The sequence below is a fragment of the Pantherophis guttatus genome, chromosome 5, assembly GCF_059756535.1.
Source record: "Pantherophis guttatus breed Tessera chromosome 5, ASM5975653v1, whole genome shotgun sequence".
Taxonomy (NCBI): domain Eukaryota; kingdom Metazoa; phylum Chordata; class Lepidosauria; order Squamata; family Colubridae; genus Pantherophis; species Pantherophis guttatus.
The window spans coordinates 47078554-47102481 of record NC_142067.1 but is presented as its reverse complement, the minus strand read 5'-3'; the positions used below and the strand labels follow the sequence as shown (position 1 = coordinate 47102481).

The 23928-nt window shown below is 35.8% G+C and overlaps 1 long non-coding RNA gene across 2 annotated transcripts; it reads left to right on the top strand.

Moving 5' to 3' along the window:
- The first annotated feature begins 402 nt into the window (after positions 1–402).
- LOC117670472 (uncharacterized) lies at positions 403–14559 on the top strand. Of its 2 annotated transcripts, XR_004592657.3 has the most exons (5): positions 403–493; positions 1247–1313; positions 3382–3533; positions 12968–13024; positions 14416–14559. It is a non-coding gene; the product is annotated as an uncharacterized LOC117670472 (long non-coding RNA). The 2 variants fall into 2 exon arrangements; XR_004592650.3 differs by lacking the exon at positions 3382–3533.
- The last annotated feature ends 9369 nt before the right edge of the window (positions 14560–23928 follow it).

Below are 23928 nucleotides of genomic sequence, written 5' to 3'. Positions count from 1 at the left end.
GCGACTGTGGCAGTTAGAGACTTTTTCCGTATTCCAGAGCAAGAACAAAGCACCACTCTACTTGCCTCTTTTTCCGGCCCTTGTTGGTGCTGTGCACACCTCAGCCACTGGGGGAGACACCCAACTTTTCTCCATCCTGAGACACTGGCTGGGCCAGCTACAGCTGATGCTCCATGTCATAATGGGCTCGAGGAGGAGGAGGAGGGGACACTGTCTAGCCCATTGTGAAGCATGCTAAGTTTAAGCGTGCTGCACAAGATGCTGCAAGAGCAGCGAGCAGCCATGGAGGCAACGAGAGCAGCAGTGTCAGCAGCAGCCAGCCCACCCAGTGTCTCAGGGTAGAGAGAAAGTCACACATCTCCCCATATTCCTCTCGCTGCCTCCATAGCTGGGCTTTCATCAGCATGGTGTGAACTGATGACAGGCCTGTTCTGGAGAGGAATTCTGTGTCTGGCACCTTGTCCTGCCACTGGATCTTCAGAATTCTGTGGAGGTAGGTTGTGTGGAAGTGGTTCAATTGCCTAGCATGCCTCTTGAATACAGTTCAAGTATCACTGGCATACATCAGGGTAGTTAGCACTACTGCTCGGTAGACTTTGAGTTTTGTAACAAGGGTTATTCCACAGCGGTCCCACATGTTGGTCAGTAGTCTGCCAAATGCAGAGCTTGCCTTGGTGATTCTGCAGTTGACCTCAATGTCAATTGTCATTGCACAGGAGAGGGTGCTGCCAAGGTATGTAAATTGGTTCACTGCTTGCAGCTTTTGTCCCTTCACTGTGATGGTGGGCTCTTGGTGTTGGGCTCTTGGAGCTGGATGATGTATCACTTCAGCCTTCTTTATGTTGATGAGGAAGCCGAAGTTGTTGCAGGCTGCTGCAAATTTGTCACACCATCATGGAATTGACGTACCATCAGGATGAAACTATCAGGGCACCCAAACTTCAACATGATGCTCCACAAATCTTTGCAACTGACAGTGTCAAAAGCCTTAGTGAGATCCATGAAGGTGGTGTACAATTCACAATTCTGCTCTTGACACTTCTCTTAGAGCTGTCGGGCTACGAAGATCATGTCCATAGTGCCACGCTCTTTGCGGAAGCCACACTGTGTCTCAGATAATAAACCCTGTTCCAGGTGGTCAGTCAGGTGGTTCAGCAACACTTGTGCAAGGATCTTGCCTGCGATGGAAAGCAGTGATATTCCTATATGATTATCCCAGACTTGTCGATTCCCTTTCCTTTTACAGAGGTGTACAATGGATCATCTTTCAGTTCTTGAGGAATGGATCCTTGATTCCAGAAAGATTGGAACAGGTAAGCGAGTTTGTTGACAAACACTGCAGAACGATCTTTATAAACCTCCGCTGGGATCACATCAGATCCTGGGTCCTTGCCACTGGACAGCTGGCTGATGGCCTGTAGGGTTTCAGCCTTCAGAGATAAGTGCATGAGTTAAGCTATAAGACAGTCGCAGAGCAGAAGACTTACTCTACTTTGGTCAGGCACCTGTGACGTGAAGATCTTCAGCATATTTTATTGATAACCCATATAGAATATCTATAGTGTACCTGAAGATGATAGTCCCATAAGTAAAAAGACCCAAGGGACATAGGATTTCATAGATAAAAAACAGTACCTTCAATTGAGTCCAGAAACAAACTGACAATCAAGCAGCGACCATTATGTAAATTTTACCTTATAAAAGTGCCTCATACAAAAGCAGGTGAAAGCTATATTCTTCATCAAGTGATGCTTCTGAATAATCCTAAAAAGCAGCCTCAAATAGAATGTAAAGCCAACGTGAGATGAGGAAAGTATCAAAGACTGCTGTCCAGGATCACAAATGGCATATCAGATGAAATTGGGCAGAAGTTCTTTTACTTTCTATTCCTCAGAAGCTATCAATCCAGAAGAATTTCCAAGTTGTAAAGTAGTCCTTTAGGTGGAATGTTACATTTTATTTGGAAATGGAACAATATTTGGGATCAAAAGTCATAATATTGCTTTATTTTAAATACAATTAAACATAGGAAATAATTAAAGTGGTTAAATGCATTCAGGTCATAACTGAGTATTGAAAACTCATTGTGAGAATTTGGGACATGCAGTATCTCTAAGCTAATCATACTTTTTAGGAAATAATATAAGGAATATATTATTAGTACTATAGTATTATTTGCCTTCAGTGTTGATGAAAAAGTAGGAGAGAAAACAAAGTACATCGTATTTCACAACACTTTTAGTTGTGTTCACTCGTATGTAAGCAACTTGAGTTGGAACTATTGTGGATGTTGAATAAGTTATCTAATATTTTCAGACTGAAACAGCTGAATAACTGTAAAACAAGTATTCTATACATATTTTGCTGTTTCCTCCTGAATGATCAGTTTTTGTCTATAATTCAGTTTGTCAGTCATAGCTTACTGTATATACAAGGTAGATTGATCAGTTTTTCTAAAAATGCCCAAGCTGCTATATAATGCCTATTCTTTAAATTTCACATTCACATCATTTAGCTAGTTTGGGCAATTATAAAATACATCAACATAGATGTGTTCTGTTGCATTAAGCTATCTAAAAGCAGGATGTTAGGAGTTGTTTTAATGGCATATGACAAAATTGGTTATCTTTGTAGATAAGGACTCCAGGTAACTTTGATAGAAAAGGATTGGTTGATATGTTCACTACTCCACTGACAGAAAAGCATACCCACAGAAATTACTTATATGACTTGTTTTATTTTAAAAATTGGTTTAGTATAAATATTTCCATTATAATATCTTCTAAAAGCAACAAAAGTGCCAAAATAGAATATTTATGATCTCCTATCATAAATTACCTCTCCTAAGTGCTCATTTAATTACTTCTAAACTGAAAAACATTGCCCAAAATATTTTTAAGAGAATGAGTATTAAGTAAAGAAATAAAATTTCAGTATTGTAGTAAATTCAGTAAATTTTCAGTATTGCATTGTTGCTGAACAAGGAAGATCAACATGTGACTGAGAAAAGTTCCACATTCTTAAGGCATAAGCTATTTGACATATTGAAACAGATTTCCAAAATTTTGCAAGCATCCATTAGGTTATATATTTAAAAGGATTTTTCCCAGATGCATTATGTCTTAACTGTATTCATTCATCATGACTGAATATTGAGTATGTACATGCATCTCTTCCTCTCAATAACAAGAATAAAACAGGACTGCATTGTTAAGTTCAACTTCAGAGGTTTCTGTTTCTGAAACCTGGTTTCTGTTATGTGAAGATTAGATAATAATATATTATCTAATAATATATTATCTAATCTTCACACAAGAAACAAGTTTAGCTCAGTAACAGTTGCAAAAATTCTGAAATGCCTTCTCTATGGTAATCCTCCAGAATCCTCTTCTCTATTAAATCCGTCAGTCCCATGAGGTTTGGCAGGAGAGACATGCTGTGCACCCTGTTTGAAAAGACTTTCAACTGATGGGAATCTAGGAGTGAACCTTTTCTGGCATATAGCCATCCTCTGAAACATCATCCCTCCTGAGGTGAGATTCATTCCAAACCTCAGGTTTTTCAGAAAGCCTCAAAACATGCCCACCCCCCCAGCAAGCTTGGAGATACCTTGCTTATAGGGACCAAGCACATTGGTTGCATTTGTAACATTTTATTTCTCATGGTCTGGTTCATTTATTCTTATTGTTGTTGCCCTGCAATAGTTAAAGTGCAGTATTGCAGGCAAACTGCCCACAGCCTGGAGTTCAATCCTGAGGAAGCTCAAGGTGGACTCAGCCTTCCATCCTTCCCAGGTCAATACAATGAGGACCCAGATTTTTTGGGACAATATGCAAATAATAGTCTACATTGTAATCACCCAGAGGGCGCTGTAAAGCACTTGGGGTGGTATATAAGCCTATTTTAATGTGTTTTTTAAATATATAATAATTCCTGATTTTATTATACACTGCCAGAGTTACTTTATAGGAGATGGGTGGACATATAAATTTGACAAATGTATAAAATACTATTACCCTGTTTCCCCCAAAATAAGACATCCCCTGATAATAAGTCCAATCGGGCTTTTGAGCACATGGCAGTAAGGCTAAGTGCTTATTTTAGGGTTCAAAAAAATATAAGACAGGGTCTTATTTTCGGGGAAACACGGTATTAAATATTTACCATGTTTTTTTTTTAACTTTTCAATTCTATTCTGGTTTTTACACTGAGTTTTGTTTTAGAAATTCTCCCCCCTCCCCTTTGCTTTGATTCTTTTATTTTAAGATCATCTTTGGATTCTATTAATTTTATTAAGAATAGCAATAGTACTTAGACTTATATACTGCTTCATAGTGCCTTACAGCACTCTCTAAGTGGTTTACAAAGTCAGCATATTGACTCCAACTATCTGGGTCCTCATTTTACTGACCTCAGAAGGATGGAAGGCTGAGTCAACCCTGAGCTGGTCAGGATCGAACTCTAGTAGCGAGCTGAATTAGCCTCCAATACTGCATTCTAACTGCATCACCCCAGTTCAGTAGAATAGAATAACTCTATTGAAGAATATGGGTAGCCCTCGATTTACAACAGTTCATTTAGTGACTGTTCAAAATTACAACAGCACTGAAAAAATGATTTATGACCATTTTCCACACTTATGGTCATTGCAGCATGCCCATGGTCATGTGATTTATATTCATATGCTTGTCAACTGACTCACATTTATGATAGTTGCAATGTCCCTGAGTGTGTAATCTCCTTTTATTACTTTCTGACAAGCAAAGTCAATGGGAAAACCATTGATTGCTAAGATTCACGATCATGTTACTAATTTAAGAACTGCAACGATTCAGTTAACAAATGTGGTGAGAAAAGTCATAAAATGGGATAAAACTCACTTAACAATTTTTTCTTAGCAATATAAATTTTGGGCTCGATTGTGGTTATAAGTTGAGGACTACCTGTATAGCATGCAGAACTAAACATTGTGGCATTCCATTCAATATAACTCTCCAGTTTGATAAGAATCACTCTTACAGAAACTTCCGGTGGCTCCGCAGGCATCAGCGGTCGCTCCTTTGGGAGCGCTAGCCCCGTGATTTCGTTAAGCCGCTAGAACAGCGAAAATCAGCTGTCTAGCGGCTTGGAAACTTTCTCCTTGGGAAAAGGGGGGAAAGAGAGCAGCTGGGTGCGGATAGAGCTCCCCAAGAGCTCCAGGAACAATCCTGGAGCTCGAAGGGTGAGAGCTCCCCGGGAACCTGGTAGAGCTCCGAATCCGGGACGTGACTGCTTTATGCAGAATAAGACGCCGCGACCATCCCTGCAAGCAACTTCTTAACAATATTTGGATTAAAAGCAGGCAGAGCAAAGACAGGAGACATTATAACTGCAAGTACCAAACTTTAACTCCAGCTGAATATTGTTTCTTTCTGGGTCTGATGAGAATGGGAAAAAGTTGAAAGAAAATGGCGCTGGCTTGTTAAGGGCGTGGAAAGCTAAAGTTAAAGAAGAAAGTGCTTGTTAACTCGTTAAAGCTGTCAGCCCCGTTTAATGGACATTGTTTTAAAGAATTAAGACTCTGGGACTAAAAGAATAAAGTATTGACTTACTAATAAGCCATATTATTGGTTAAAGATCAAGATTAAAATATTTACTGACTTACTGGGCTGGTTGTTGAAAATTACAATTTGGGAATGGCTTCAAAGCAGACAAAAACAGGCATTCCAAAAAGTGCTGGAAGTTCTCCTGCTCAAACCCCTAAATTGCAGTCTTTGTTGGCCCCAGTGGATACACAAGCACAAGCACAAATGCAAACACAAGTATTGACACTGGAGGCTCTCCAAGGTGCCTTAAAGGTACAAGCTTCTGAATTACAAGAAAAAATCACATCTGTATTTAAAGATGTCTCTGAGGAAATGGCAGCAATTAAGGACCTAATCCAAACCAGTAATCAAGAAATAAGAGAAGACATTGTGGAAGCATTTCAGGGTTTGGTGGGTCTTGTTACATCGTTGGAGGAAAAGGTTGAAGAAATTAATCAATCTAATGTGAATTTGGAGGTTAAAGTGGATGAAGCTCAAATCAAGATCGACAAGACAGAGGCAGAACTTACAATGATACGATATAGGGCGATGGAATTTGCTTTGAGGATAAGAGGCTTGAAAGAAAATAATCAGGAAAATTTGAAAGAGATTTTTGTAGAAGCTCTTGCACAGTTAACTGGAGAGTCCAAAGCAGAGTGTGACTGGCAAATTGATTAAATTTATCGGGTTAACTCATGGATTGCCAGGCAAAGACAACTACCAAGAGATATTGTGATCTACTTTGTTACCAGGAAGATAAGAAATGGGATCTTATAAGCTTCTTACAAAAACAAACTACAAGTGACAGGACAGGAGGTTGCAGTATTCAAGGAAATTCCCCCTAAAATGTTGAGAGCTAAAAAAGACTATGCATTTCTAGTGGATGAATTGAGAAATCGTCAGATACAGTATAGATGGGAGGTTCCAGCCGGATTAGTGGTGAATTATTCAGGAGAACAATATCGTGTCAATACAATTTGGAAGGCAAGAGATTTTTATGTCAATGTACTAAAGGCTGGATACCCACCATCTCCAGGAGCCAGAAAAAGAAAAGAAGCAGGAGACGCTAGAAAGGAAGGCTTGCAAGCACAAGCCCAGGGAGGGGCTTGGAGTACCCAAGAAGAATTAGTGCAACTTTCAGGGGCTATGCAAGCCTTGGAGCTATTTGAAAAAACAGAAGAAGCCCAAGAACAAAGACAAACATGAACAGCAACTAAACGAAAGGAACAAGAATTAAAGATGCAACAAACCCAGATAACAACCCAAGGAAGTACAAACATGAACACAGAAGCTGTGGGGTGGGGGGGAAAGACCGAAGAAAGTTGGTAAGGCTCCTGGTACAGACAGATTGACAGCGGCTTATTACAAAAATTTACAATTGGAAATGGTAGAACCCCTTAGGGAATTATTCACTAGAATACAATTGGGAGGAGGGGTACCACCATCTTGGAGAACAGCCTTTATTTCTCTGATTCTGAAGGAAGATCAAGACCATACCCAGCCAAAAAATTATAGGCCTTAATAGAGACTATGAGATTTTTGCTAAAATATTAGCAAATAGGTTAATGTCAGTTATGCAACAAATGATCCATAATGATCAATCTGGTTTTATACATGGGAGACAAATGAAAAATAATGTAAGGCAAATTGTTAATATATTGGAGTATTTGGAAAGGAACAACCAAGTTCCTGCGGTGCTTATATTTTTGGATGCAGAAAAAGCGTTTGATTGATTGAACTGGCAATTTTTATTGAAAATGGTGCAGAAGTTGCAGTTTGGAGAATGTTTTACAAAATCTATTAAGGCAATATATCAGGAACAGACAGCGCAAATAATAATTAATGGTAGTTTAACAGAACTTTTAAAATAGAAAAAGGAACAAGACAGGGTTGTCCCCTGTCCCCATTACTGTTTATTTTAATATTGGAATTATTGTTGAACAAAATACGTGAGTCTGATAAGATACGGGGAATTAAGATTAGGCATCATGACTATAGATTACGAGCATTTGCAGACGACTTGGTTGTAACCTTAACTCATCCAGTGAAATCAGCTACAGGTTTAATGGAGATAATTAATCAGTATGGTCAAGTATCTGGGTTTAAAATAAACATTGGGAAAACAAAAATGATAACTAAAAATAAGACAATAAATCAAAAAGAAGAATTAGAAAGAGTAACAAGATGTGAGATAGTTAAAAAGGTTAAATATTTAGGAGTTTATATTACAACTTCAAATGGGAAATTATATAAGTATAATTATGAATTGTTATGGCATAAAATACAGACAGAGATGGATAATTGGAAAAAATTACAACTATCTTTGTTGGGTAGAATAGCAATAGTAAAAATGAATGTTTTGCCTAAGTTTTTATTCCTTTTTCAAATGATACCAATACTTAAAAAGACTGCGAACTTGGAAGAATGGCAGAAGGGCATTAATAATTTTGTTTGGGCAGGGAAGGGTTAAATTAAAAATAATGCAAGACATACGTGAAAGAGGAGGTTTGAAAATGCCCAACTTAAAATTATACTATGAAGCAGCTGTTTTATCAGCAATTAGTGATTAGATTAATTTAACAAATGAAAGAATATTGAATATAGAAGGATATGATTTGGTTTACGGCTGGCATGCTTACTTAGTGTATGACAAGAAGGATGATAGGACTTTTAAAAGTCATATATTAAGGAATGCTTTATTGCGTGTCTGGAAGAAATATAAATATAAATTAAATGACAAGATACCTATATGGACAGTACCCAGACACGCGATAGAGAATATAAGTATAGAACAAAGACAGGATGTAATTACATATAAAGAAATTTGATAAAACAAATTAGAGAGCAGAGTCAAATGCATATAAAAAGGTTGTATAATATATTGATAGAAACAGACTCGGAAACAGAGTTAGTTAAGGATTGTATGATAAAATGGGCACAAAACTGTGAACAACCAATAATGATGGAAACATGGGAAAAGATATGGGTAAGAAATGTAAAATTTACACAAGCGCAAAACTTGAGAGAAAACTTTTACAAAATGTTTTATAGATGGCATCTAGATCCTAAAAAGTTAGCTTGTATGTATCCGAATTTACAATCTAAATGTTGGAGATGTGATTGTGATGACGCTACTTATTTTCATGTATGGTAGACTTGTAAAAAGGTTAAAGCATTCTGGATAAAAATTTGGTGGATTATTCAAAATATTCTTAAAAAGAGGATAAAGTTTACTCCACAGTTATTTTTGTTGGGTATAATCATGGATTGTACGGTTATAGAGACTAATTTGATCCTGAATTTAATAACTGCAGCAAGATTGTTGGTGGCGCAGTATTGGAAGAAGGAAGATTTGCCTACTATTCAAGAATGGATATTAAAAGTAACAAACTTAGCAGAGATGGCAAAGATCTCAGCGTATTTGAAGGACTATTCAAATGAGAAATATATGATAGAATGGAGAAGATGGATAGATTATATTCAAAGTAAATATCGGACTAAAAAAATTCAAATAGCTTACGAATAGATAGAGAGATGTTATTATGTATTCAAATTTAGTTTGGTAAATGCGGAGTTAAAGTCATACCACCCACCCCATACTTAGCCAGCTTCCAGTCAGACTATCAGTGTGCCTTGTCAAATGATTGCTTAAATAAAAACATGGTATATCCACAGACTTGCCAGACTCAGTTAAGAGAATTACTCAATCAAGAAACAAGACAAAGTTACTCTGACAAGATTTATTTTTGAGAAATCTGTGCTGACTTACAACAATTATCCTTCGTTTTCAAGATGCTTAAGCAGCAATCTCTTTATGATTTTTAGTACGTCTTAACATTAATGCATGAAATTTAGCAGACCATTAGCTAGTCCTTCAGTACCATATTAACCTATTAAATTTCTATCACTAGAAAATTGAATTAATTCAAGTAAAAAGATATTCCCTAATTTTGTTTCTGCTAGTCTAAAGATTCAGCCCTTGTCTTTTGGTGATATAGAAATGAAATAAATACATTTCATGATGGCACACCTTTTATTTTTGAAGAAAGAAGAGTAGCTACTGGCTTGCCTTCTTTTTTCAGTTATTTTTCAGTTATTTTGTCCTTATCCATATTTTTCTCCTTTCTTTTATTTTGACTATAGCTAAAGGACACATTTTGTTTCATTTTGTTTATTCTGTGCTTTCTTATTCTTAACTACAGTACTGGATGCGTATGTATTTTTGCTAGTGAACTGACCATCTTTCTGCCTTCTAATTTGTCTCCTTTTTCAATTTTTCACAAAGGTCTTATATAGCTATTTGTCCCTCTATGGTCAGCTGTTTTTGCAAATATAGACCCCCAAACAGATGCAAAAGAAAATCACAATCTTGACTATGGGTGGTGGTATTCCATTTAGAGGAATTGCTGTAGTTTGGAGTTCACATGGAAGAATTGATACATATTTTATGTTAAGCAGATAAATTTGCACCGGGTATACTTAAAGGCATTTGGTAACAGTTTCTAAACTGTAAAAAATAAAAATAAAAAAAAGGAAAACAAAACCCCAGACTTTCTTTTTAATAATGATTATTCACATAACTGTTTAGCTTATACGTAATATTTACTTTAATCTATTCCAGTGCCAATAAATGGATTCCAGAAGTGCCTATGCACATTTCATGCATAAAAGTATTATTAGAGTTGTACAAAACATTCTGAAAGATACCTTCCTGGTGGCATTCCTGTGGATGAAGTGCTTTTCTAAAGCTTCTCCTTGAAGCACCAAAGTATTCATGGTACAATCCACTCTGAGAGCTTCCAAACTCATCTGTTATGAGACTGATGGTGAAACTAGTTGATCTTTTAAATGGTTTGCACACTTCTACTTATTAGGAGTCATAAGTATGGTTAAAGTTATATTCTGGATTTCTTTCAATGAACTTAAACTTTATGGCTTCATGTCCCATTTGTATCTTCACCACATGCTACACAGGTAAATGTATTTGCTTATTTGATTCAAATAAGATAAAGAAAAGCACAGTGAAATAAACAAATAGGAAATATAGGTAAGCAACATGAAAATATATACAATATACAGTATGCCAAAGATATCCAGGAAATAATGCCATCTACCCTGCCTCAAAGTCTGACAGAATTATTTATTCTATTCTCTACTTTTCTATCTATTTTTCATCTCTGTCTGTTTGTCTGTCTGTCTGTCTGTCTGTCTCCCTCCCCCCCTCCCTCTCTATCATTTAAGAGCAGAGAGGCTGAAATGTTATACATGTGATAGTTCTGGCAACCTCTAACGTTGGATCACTCACAACTTCTGAGATAATTGTTTACAATTAGAAGATGTCTCCAGTGTATAGAATAAAGTATAGACAGATCTAACACAACATTATTGAAGCTCTCGGGGAGGGGAGCCATATAATAAACTCTATAATCATTTATAGGTTTAGTTTTGAAGAATAGCAATGTCTAATTTCTTTTGATTCTTGTCAATGGGTCCAGTGAAAGTTATATTATGACACAGAAAAATAAATTATTTTTTCTTCCCAATATTTCTGCTGCAGACATTTTTATCTGAGCAGAATTTTCTTCTGACAAATAGATGCAGAAATGAAATAACCAGACATCCAACTTCTACTCTTCATTGGATAGTTCCATAAAAAAAGGCATTTTAGATATTAGGATTGAGATCTGTCTAAATGGCCGTTATCTACTTTTGACAAGGGCTGATTAATTTAATAATGTTTAACATTCATTTCAAATAATTTGTTTTGTTATTTTGTACAATTTATATGACCACCAAAGAATTCCAGTTTGAGAATACAGATTGCTGACTTCAGGAAAATTTGAGGTATAGCCTTGCCTTTGTAAATGTTGCTTGTTAACTACACTATTTCTATGTCAATAAAGATTTGGTATTTCAAGAAAAACACATTTAGAATTTAGCTCTAAGATATTCCATTATGTCTACCTCAATGCTTTTCATTTCTAAGACTAGCGATATTAGGTTCATAATATTTTACTGACAGGTCAATGAGTTAGGTTCAGCATAATGTGAACAATATGGGCTCATAGTGAAATTACATATAGGAATGCCACAGTTCAGAATGATATATGTCTGTAGACCCCAATATTACTTTCTTCATGATACCATCAGTTGAAAGTACAAGTATTAACTGATTGTGTCAACTAATATAGTAAATGTAGTACTACTCATTTATAGATGTGGTTATCAATATTTTGACAAATATTTGACAGATTCAGTTTTAATTGACCAAGGTTATTATGTAACAATAAAATGGTATTTTAGAGAAAATTTGGACTGACTATAAGGACATGTCTACAGAGATTCTCAGTCATCCAGGTCATGGTTGTCCTAAAGCGAAACCTCTTCAAAGAAAAACCAGAAAGTCCAGTTTCAAGAGGCAACTGGATTTTCTGGATTTTCTTCAAAGAGGTTTCACTTCTCATCCAAGACGCTTCTTCAGCTCTGAGTAAATCACTGAAGAAGCTTCTAGGATGAGAAGTGAAACCTCTTCAAAGAAAAACCAGAAACTCCAGTTGCCTTTTGAAAAAGCAGCTTCGGGACGACTATAAGGACACAACAATTTAATAATACAAAAAGTTCTACATAAGATACAAATTATATCTTAAATATCAGGCAAGGAATAGTTTTGAATGATACAATATCATATAATGCATTTATGTTAATCCAGATATCTTATGGCATTAAACACTATTGTTCCGCAATGCAGATTATGTATCTTGGTGCATACAGATTTTTATCAGTTTAGAAAGAAAATCCAGTTAGGCTCAGCATAATGTGGATTCTGGATTCAAGTCTCATGTTTGTTCAATTACTGTGACAATTATAAAACCAATAACTAGGTAAGTTTGTTTCTAAATTATACTTTTATTTATGGATTTTGAAAAATTATCAGAAATTATGCACCTAGAATAATTCTTTATTACAAAATTCTAATTTAACTTCTTTAATTTGTTCTTCTAATGGAATGTTGAGAAATACCAGTGACCTTAAAAAAAATCCCAATAGCCAGATTAAAGAGATTTTTGAAGGTGGTAAAGTATTCAAAAACTGTATTCTCCCTTTCCTGCAATAGAGAAGATACTTATGCTCAGAACAAGTACCTGAAATGGCTGCTTTCATTCTTTCAACCACATTTCCTTATCAGTCTCTGATTCAAAATGTACTCTGAAAACAGTCCAAAGAAAATAACACATGCAAAGTAAAAGTTCAAGACTCTTTCATACTTTCCTTCTTTGTCTAACTACGGAGTATAAATCTCAACCCCTAAAAAATTTCTGCTGAAAATATAAAGTTTACAACTTGATGTAAACGCTATTTATATCAGAATATATATAACAGTTATGCTTTTATATCTCCACTAGATAGATCTTCCGCAAGCAAATCATATATACTTGAAAGGTGGCATCCTTGCTTTTAAGGTAACAACCATTGTAAGATCAAACAGAGAAAAACTTTTTGCCCACATATTCATATTCTCAACAAATCTAAGATAATTCCTCCATTTTTAAGATGAGTTGGGGGGAAAATAACCTTTTTCTTGGCTGCAATATAATTAGTCCCTTTTTGCAAACTATCTGGTCAGATAACAGATAACAAATTTTTAAGATGAAACAAGTAGGAAGAAAATAACTATGATAAACAACTGCAAATGTGCACATATGAGTTCTGTACTTCAGGGTGTTACTGATTTTTCATTCATATCTGGAGTAGAGATCTATTCTAAAATGTAATATTCTTTGCAAAATTTGTAAAGTTGAACGACTTTTATTTGGAAGGTATTTCCAGGCATTTTAATGTTGTGGGATTATTTTTTTCAACATCAGAAATATTAAAAGCTTCATTACTTTTCTACATTTTCTTCTTGTCCACAGCAAAGGAGTAAAAATCCTTTATATTTAAATGAAAGGAAATGCAGTTAAATTGCTTAACTTGGGCTTGTTTGTTTATTTATTTAAGTTAAGATGTTAAATTATGACACATGTTGTAATGTTGGCATGCACAGCTTTATTTACTCTAAATTTTATGCACTCAGGAGATTTTGCAGTTATTTCTGAACTTCCTGTCACATAATATGTTATGTAGTTTTTAAAATAAAACTGATAAGATTTTCAAACCAATCAGTCATGCAAATTAGAATTATTAATTATTAATTGATTACCTGGCAACTATTTAGGGCAACATCTTTCCCACATCTGTCAAAAACCTTTAGAACATATTTGATTCCATACATAAAATAAAATGCAGCAAGATCTTCAGAAGAACGTATTGCAGTATCCAAACTCAGGATAATTTCATTTTTGCACAAGTTTATCTGTTTCAGAACAAAGGAACTTGACACCTTGTGATTAGCCAAGAGTTGTTAGTAAATATGGTCAAAAGAAAATGAAAAGCTGACGGTCCATAATACAAGCCTCCCATGTAACAAAGGGTGAAGTTGAATACAAGCACAGATGAGAATGGGGGTGGCTGGGAGGAAGGATACCCCACCTCATTTCGCTTGAAAAATAAAGGACAGAGAAATGAGTCTTGCTGGCAGACAGATAACTTGCAGGCCCTGACCCTTCGACTCACCAGGAATTCAAACACAAAGCTCTTTTCATAGTGACTGTCTTATACATTCTCAGATAAGGCAGCACATAAGAGCAAGCAAAGGAATTTCCAAAACAGAGGCTATTGTGGACACTGTTGCAATAGATGGTTGTTTCTTTTCTCACTGTCCCTGTTGACGGCACACCTGGGAGTGTTTATATGCAGATATGCCACCTCCTTCTTTGGATCAGTTTAAATAACTATGTGGTTTTTCATTCAGGAATCGTTAACCCTCGCAGTGATGTGCATGGAAGGCAGTAGACAAACATGACAGAGAGGAGGGAGTCTGGAATCAACTCTCTGATCAAGATTATTCTCTCATCCCATCAAAAATAAATAAATATCAACATGCACATAAAGAAAACTGGCCATATTTATACCCAAATTTCAAATCTGGACTCACCATCAGAAAGAAAGCAACAGTTGCCTGAAGTTTGTGGTAATTTTTGTCTTGCTCCACTGCACTTTTTTCCCCCAAGGCTGTCCGGAGCTTACAGCTCAGAGATGCCACATAGAGGCCCTTTATGTGATACGGCTTATTTGCCTGTCAGCCTGAAAACAAGTTTCTGCACTGAGCAATAGTCCATTTTGGTGAACTCTGAGTAGCATATCCACAAAACTCCTGTAATTGTCTAGAACAGCAGCTGGCTCTTGGCAACTCACCGCACCCTGGATTCACTTTTCCGTTGCACTGAGAAAAGCTTTAAGCTGTTCGCCTCCTCCTGGTTTAAAAGTTTAGTTAGTGGTGGGTGGAGAGAGGATTCAGTTCAGAAAGGAAACTGCGCATAATCAGAACTTGGAGAGCTTCCTCTGTTCCTCTCTCCTCCCCCCTTCCCAACTAAGCTAAGCAGCCACTGCTCCTTCATAGAATTTAGGAATGTAAAGGGAGGACTCGAAAGAGGCCCAGTCAGACAAACCTTTCTCAATCAATTAGCTTGCAACCATTACTTGTGACCTAAGGTCACGCAGCATAAGTGTGTGGGGTGTGCCTTGAGGAGCACCAAAGCTGCTTATTAAAACTTACATAACCTAAAGTGTGCTAAAAAGAAAAAGAAAATCAAATGAAACACAATTTGGAAATGGAGGAAAGACGGAAAAAAACATTTGCTAATATTAGTCTAATACAGGAAATGATTAGATGGTTTTGGGACAACTAAGTGAATATAGAGTTTAGGGATCCAAATGTTTCTATGGATTTTATTATTCTTTTAAAATGTCCATTTTATTTTGGGGGGCATTGGTAAGGCTAATCAGTGTTTATAGGGTATGTTCTATGTTAAGAAACAGCTGGGTATTGGTTCTGAATTTGATTTTATTACTTATCAGATCAGTTTTATTCTTTTTGTAAGACTATTTTCAATTACAGTTTCTCCATTATGTATTATCTTAAACATTTCAGCTTAAAAGCAATTGCATCCACAATACAGGCAGTATAATTTTAGGCTAAGAATACATGTTTTCCATTCCAATACCCTGCCATACTGATTATGGAACAAATACAGCACTTAAGAACTCTAATGTAGCTTGTGATCCTAATATAGTTCAAAAGCAATGGTTTCCACATTTTAACAACACCCTGGTGTGAAAAGATGATTTCAAAATGAATTTCAACTTAATATGTTGTCAGAAAAGAAGCAGGGAACTGTAGCACTGAAAAAGTAAAAAAAAAATGGCCTGTTTTCTAAAGAAGATATTACTGTATCATGGGAATCATATCAGCGGTGAAATCCAGCCGGATCTATCCGGCTCACGCGAACAGGTAGGGCCAATGGCAGGGTGCTCTGCCCACCCATCAGGAAGTCATTACATCCCATTTTTGACCTTCTGAGCATGCGCAGAAGAGGTCACACACTCACATTTCCGAACTGGTAGTGAAGGTAAGTGCATTTTACCGCTGAATCATATGTCTTTATCTCAGTCCAAGAATAAACTTTAATTGAACAGACCAAACTAAAGAGGGGCAAATGCAAGATGTGGGATGAAGAAAAAAGAAATATCACATGGGAAAGAAAAAAAAAAGAAATATCACAATGGTAATGTATAAATGTAACCCCTTTGCTAATATATTAAAATCATTTCTGTGCATCATCTTGTTTTTGGAGTAGGATTAACATATCCTGGAATCATGGCATGAACCTAGCAATATTTTTCCATAATTTAACAAAATACTTAATTTGAGTCTATTTATCTACAACTTGAAGTTTCCGCTGTAGGTCTTCGTACCTTGTGATTAAAGTTTTGCATACATGTCCCCTAAGATTTTTCAGGGTCTGACCATTATTTTTAAATTCTCTAAGAATATTAAGGGAGGAGTGGATGCCAAAAATATAACTCATAGAGAACAAATTTCTGCATATCATTGTTTAACAACCTAAAATATTTTTGTTGTATGATACTATGTGGAGCAACTTATATCAATTTCATTCAGCTTGGCATATACTCAGGTTTCAAAGTGTGCTATCGACTCTTTTTTATCATATGAACTGAAAATTGCAAAAGAAGCATTCATTTTTATACATCTCCTAAAATTTGCCTTTTGCATACAATTTCTAAAACATATTTTCTAAAACATATAGACAATCATAAAAGATACAATAGAACAGAAAACATACAATAATAAGGCTGGAAGGGACGTTGGAGGGCTTCCAGTCCTACTCAAGCAGGAGACTGTTTACTATTATGTAAAAATGGTTGTCCAGTCTTTTCTTTAAAACTCCAGTGATGAACACCCACAACTTCAGGAAGTAAGTTATTCCACTGATTAATTGTTGTCATTGTCAAGAAACTTCTTCTTCGTTCTAAGTTGGACTGATTTTCAATCATCTTCCATTCCACCCATTACTTCTTATCCTGTCTTCAGAGTTTTGAAGAATATGTTATCTCCTTCTTCTCTGTGACAGACTGCTATCATATCACCCCAGTCCTTCTCTTCATTAGACTAGATAAACCTAGTTCCATCAATCATTCATGATATGATTAACCTCCAGCCCCTTATCACTTTTGTTCCTCTGCATTTTTTGTAGAGTCTCAACATTTTTTTTTTGTATCATGGTGATCAGAACTGGACACAGTATTCCAAGTGTGATCTCACATTGCAGCATAAAATGATACTACTATTTAATGTGATCTTGAAAGCATTTCTCTATTGATTCAATTTAGAACTGCAGCAAGTTTTTTGGCAGCTGCTGCACACTGCTGGCTCATGTTAAAGTAGTGGACTAGTAGCACACCTAGTTCTCTCTCATAGTTGCTACTATTGAGCCACATACTACCTACACTATATCTGTGCATTTAGTTTTTTTTTGGGGGGGGGGTACATGTGTGTATGTACATATATACATAGAATATATGTATATTCTAGAAAAACATATTGGTAGCATACTTAACACACCTGGAAGTGCAAATTACTTAAAATGTAGATTTGACAAGATTTTTCAACATCTCTAACTGTAGATTTAAAAGGAAGAAGGTAATAGTTTTAAATGGAGAAAAGAATGAGAATGTAATTCTAATCAAGTTTGTCATGAAATAAGCCCAACCAAATACAATGGGATTGATTGCCAATTAAACATTTACTTGATTGTACTCTAATTCTATCTCATCAAAGTTTGAACCATTCAAGAGCATATTTTCAAAAATTTCCTCATTTTGTCAGAAAAACACAGTTAAAGGGTAGAATACAGTTTTTCACAACAAGATTATTTATAAGGACAATAAGATGTATAAGGACAAAAAGTAAGTAAAATAAAATATTATTAAACTTGATTTACTAACTAGATTTTATGCTGTCATCCTAGTTCTATTGGTATCCCTATTTCATTGGAGTTACTTTCCCAAGGAATTGTATTTAATGTAGGAGGGGGATAGGAGAGTAGGAAAGAGAACAAGCTAAACTGTTGGGTAATCAAGGAGTCCACAAGTCACATTACACAATATCTGCCTTTTGGATATGGAATATTGACATTTGAATTAATAAGTTTTGTGTCCAAGATAAAATGGATGGAAATTTATCATGGCAACTCATCATAACAGAAGCTGCTTGTTATTTCATATAGCAAATTTCACGATTTGATTGACATAGTTGAAACTTGGACAAATAATAGTAATAAGGGATTTTTAAAAATTCATAGGCATTAATATTTTTTCATATTAATAAGATCTACTGCTGTTACAAGCAGTGTTTGTTTTGCTTTTCTCTTATAACAAATTTGAAAAATTGTGATTTAGGAGACTTAACACATACCAATATGCACAAAATGGAAATAAGCATATTGTTCATGTCTACCATATGCAGTAACTGCTATAAAGGAATTTTTCTCTGAAGACAATATAACTCACCAAATAAAATTATACATTGTAATAAATTCAGCCCATATTGGTGTGTTTCCATTCCATTTTGTTTTGCTTTTAGCTGTTTTTTTAATATTTTTCCTAATTTTGTCTACCACCTTGAGTCCACTTGAATTGGGCAGCCAATATATTTTAATACATAAATATTCTGATTTTAAAATGTTATAAAATCAAAATATAAATTCCATGCATACTTAAATCCATATTTTGGATGGGTGTTAAATTATAGTCTATCAATAGTTTCTAGTTTCAGTTGTGCCAGATTTATTTTTAAGTTACAAAGTACTTTAGACATCAAAGCATACTCCCACAACTTAGTTAGCCATTCTTAGGTTAAGAGGATCAGATAAATTTTCTAGTAAGAAGCATATAGTATTCAATTGTAATTTGTAAATTTAAATCAGTATACTTTGAAGGCATACATACTTCAGTAAAATTTAATAAAAAATATAATAGGTTGAAAAGAATTCAATTTTATGATTTATTTCATTCTAATATGAACATCATTCCACCAGACTGCTGAACTTGTCACATGTCATTGTCACCAAATAGGAAAGAATAATCTAATCTGCTACATACATTTCTATGCATGTAATGTCCATTTTAGCAATCAAAACTAGACTAACATAACAATGACAAAGTATCTTCTATCATTTTTTTTCTGGAGTTAAATTTTTTTCTTCTACTGAAATACCCATAAAAGAATCTGTATTATTGCATTCAAATTATTTATCCATTTAACCTTACAGTACAATATCTGACCTGTTTGGATTCTAACTGCATCAGGAGTCTGTAAATAAGGCTATACATCAGTGATGGCTAACCTTTCCTGGACCAAGTACCCAACCCCCAAAATACAATGTGCACATGGCCCACACATGCGCCCCGCCCCTGCACATGCACATGCATCCACCCGCATGCGCCCTGCGCATGCATGCATGGCCCCCATATGCACCCTGCCCCCACAAATAAAACTATGTGCATATGTCTATTAAGTGACCAGGACTCAAATTAAAGTTGAAGGAGTCTTTACGATTAGCACTTGGAGAAAATGTGCTATGTTAATAACAGATTGCAGTTCTCTGGATAAAATAATGTTACTATTTTATTAGTTTTGTACAAATTTGTACAAATACATATATACTGCAAATGTCATTTCTAAATTCAGAGAATGAGATTGGCTAAAATGAATTAGTGAGCAAATAAATTAGTTGCCAGCTAACCAGCAGAGGGCATAAATACATGACAAAAACTTTTTTTTATTTATTCTCAATTCTGTACAATTGTCTCTATTTATGCTTTGAAGCATCCCTAATCTCAATGAACTGCCATAGACAAATGTAAAAAGTTGATATTGAAGCCTTCAATTTATGGAACCAATACTGTGGTAAATACACCATGAAACTTGCAACAGATTCAGATAATACTTTCAATCTGAAAAAGTAAATCATATGTCACAGTCATTGTCTGCTTTCCTTCACTGTTGTTCCAGACAAAATACATCAACTCACACATTCTTTTTCTCTTCTATCCTTTCACATTTTAGCCATCTGCTCACATGACCTATTCCTTTCCACCATTATGCTATTCTAACACCTTAAAGAAGACCTAGATAGAGGCTTTTGTATATAATAGAATGTTGAAGATTAGTCTGAAAGAGTTCATATGGTGGTCCATTCTCAATCCCTAAAATATGTCATGATAACTGAAACTAAAGTATTCTGTAAGTAAATTGAAGGAAGTTTAACTTTATTTCCAGCTAAATAATTAACACTTATATATTTTATTGCACAGTATTAAGTTTATATGTTCTGCACTTTACAAAAAGAAAGAAGAAGAAAATTAGCAAGAGGAAAAAAATATCATAGAAGACAAACTGAGAACAATACCTAATGCATAATTCTTTTATGGAGAATAAAAGAAATAAAAAGCTACCAGGATTATAACCATTGAAAATACATGTCATAACCAAATTGAAAAATACAATTTCAACATTTTGCTTGTCTGTTCTAATATTACAGTAGTATCTTTAATTTTGAGTTAATAAGTGAAAGATTATATTGACATTATTAATGAATCTTTAGTTCCTTATAAACGTTCTCTAACCAAATTTGTTTTATCACAAAAAAGCAAATCATAGTTGGAAATGGTAAGTATTTAGATAAGAAACCACAGGCTCCTAGCCTGTAACTACACTGGCAATTTAAAAAATCAAAACTTTCTTGTAAAAGACATTGACAAACTGCTTTCATATTATTGCAAAAGAAAAATATGGATATGCTATCAGGAATAAAATTAGAAACTATTGCCAGTATCTCAGTGTACCTGGAATGAGTCCAATAACCTTTAAATTGCAAATTAATTGTAGAAAATACTGATGTTTAGTTTGTCTTATAGACAATGGTTTACTCCATTGTTTGTGCTCTCTGCTCCCAAATATTTGAATGCCTAAGTTTTTCTTATGATTCATTTGAGTCCAGATAATGTCACAGTTCTGAGCATTACATGCTCATAAAAAGGAGTTTCTAAATCACTAATACACTAATAATTACGGGTTTAAATCAAATTCAGCCTAATCCCAATTGAATTGCATACATAAGGCTATGCAACTCTGGTAAATTAACTGTTGTTAATTTACCAGAGCTTCTGTGGCCTTTGTGGAACCAAGAATATACAACATCAGGTATTTTCTAAGAAAATGCTACTGATTTTCTCTAAAACCTATATTAGCATTACATTTATAAACATATTTATATGTTTTATAAAACACACACACACATACACACACACACTATCACAGTCAGGCATATACCATATATGTTATACTACCAAAGGACTTTTTACAGTATTACCAAATTGAGATTACAATTTACAAATTTATTAAGATATAGTACATTTGCTAATTAATAATTGACATTATAATTGCCTATATAGAAAGGTAGATTATTGGAGTAGATCTACTTCTGAAAGTAGTAGTTTCAGAACTACTGAATCGCATGCATATATTCAGAACACAAATCCCGTGCATATATTATAAGAAAAAATACACTATAATTTAGTATTAAGAATGATATGTTAGATAAATATTTGAACAGTTAAATCAGTGGTTTTCAGGCATTTGGGGATTCCTTGCTACTTTTCATAATAGATTGCTGCTTTGTCATTTTGTCACTTTAAAGCATTATTATCTAAAACTTCATGAAACAATGGAATAAATTACAGAAGATACAAGTGTTAATATGTGCAAGATCAAAAGTCCTGAGGAGTTCTGCCTTCTGAATGCATCTTGTGTGAGTTTTTCTCATGCATTTGTGGTAGGTCTGAGTTACTATGGTCTACTGTTTGAGTTTGAGTTTGAATTTATTTAGATTTATATACCGCCCTACTCCCAAAGGACTCAGGTTGGTGAACAGCCAAAGATAAAACAGATACAATATAAAATTTAAAAAACAATTTAAAAACATATTAAATAAATTTGTCCCATACTAATTAAAACACTCCTGTTTTTTTAAAAAAAAACCAAATTAAAATTAAAATTAACAATTAAAAACAGTTAGGCCAGCCCCACTTGTTGGAATAAAAAAGTCTTGAGGGCACGGTGGAAAGTGCGTAAATCCAGGATCCTTCGTATCTCTGGGGGGAGCTCGTTCCAAAGGGCAGGTGCCCCCACAGAAAAGACTCTCCCCTTGGGGGCCGCCAGTCATCATTGTTTGGCCGACGGCACCCTGAGGAGCCCCTCTCTGTGGGAGCGTACTAGCCAGTGAGAGGCTACCGGTGGCAGAAGGCAGTCTCGTAAGTACCCAGGTCCTAAGCCATGGAGCGCTCTAAAGGTGGTAACCAATACCTTGAAGTGCACCCGGAAGACCACCGGGAGCCAGTGCAGCTCATGCAGGAGAGGTGTTACATGGGAACGCCATGTTGCTCCCACGACCACCCGCACGGCCGCATTCTGGATCAGTTGGAGCCTCTGGGTGCTCCTTAAGGGGAGCCCCATGTAGAGAGCATTACAGTAGTCCAGGCGGGAAATGACGAAGGCATGAGTGACCGTGCATAAGGAGTCCCAATCCAGAAAGGGACGCAACTGGCGAATCAGGTGAACCTGATAGAAAGTCCCCCTGGCCACAGCCATCAGATGCTCTTCTAAAGACAGCCGTGTATCCAGGAGGACACCCAAGTTGCAAGCCCTCTCCGTGGGGGCCAACGATTTGCCCCAACACAGACTGCGACTGGTCAGAGAGGAAGGAGGAGAACCACTGCAACACGGTGCTCCTCACCCCCAACTCTTCCAACCGGCGCAGCATGATACCATGGTCGAAATCCACTGAGAGGTCTAATAGGGCCAGGACAGAGGAACAGCCCCTGTCCCGAGCCCTCCAGAGATCATCAACCAATGCGACCAATGCCGTTTCCGTGCTGTACCCAGGCCTGAAACCCGACTGGAACGGATCTAGATAAACCATTTCATCCAGGTACTGGGGAAGCTGTCACGCCACCACACCCTCAACAACCTTCGCCACAAAGCGAAGGTTGGAGACTGGACGATAATTTACTAACACTGCTGGGTCCAGGGAAAGCTTCGTAAGAAGAGGCCTCACCACCACCTCTTTCAAGGAGGCAGGAAAGTCACCCTCACATCCCTACTGTGACAAATCGTTTTATCATAATCAAAAAGGGTAGAGACAAATTAAGAAGAAAAAATATGGGACTGTAATACACAGTTCTTTTTTTTTAATAGGGTAAGAGATTCCCTTACTTTGAAAGAAGTGGTCAAGAAGGGGTTAAGGTATATTTTCCAAGAAGGAATAGATAAAAGACAGACCTTTGAGCCATCTTCTGCAAGATGAAACAGATTTTCCTGATCCCCTCTTGGAAATGTGTAAATAAGTTAATTTACTTCTTGGGAAAGAGGCCAGAGAAAGATTCCCGTATGGCACATGGGCTTCCTACACTGCTTTTCATGTTCCAGTCCATATTCCATGTAGTCAATTAAAAAATGCCTAAAGATAATCATTGGATCAGAATTCCAGAGATGTAAGGTTTATGCATGATATACTTTATAAAATTTACCTGGCATTAACTGAAGTTGGATGTGCTAAATTGGATTTAGCACATCATCAAAGCATACCATCACTATCACATCAATGATCAAAATCTGAGATGTAGTTCTATTCTGAATATTTATTATTCAGTAAAGCAGGATAACAAATTAATGTAAAAAATACAGCCAAGGATTAATAAAATAAAATGAAATTACATAGCCAACATACCAAGCAGGAGTAATTAATCAGATATATCTAAACTCACACTCAGGATTGTTTAGCAACCATAATTGCTAAAACATATAAAGGACAGTTACTGGAATTGGGTATGTCTAGTTTAATGA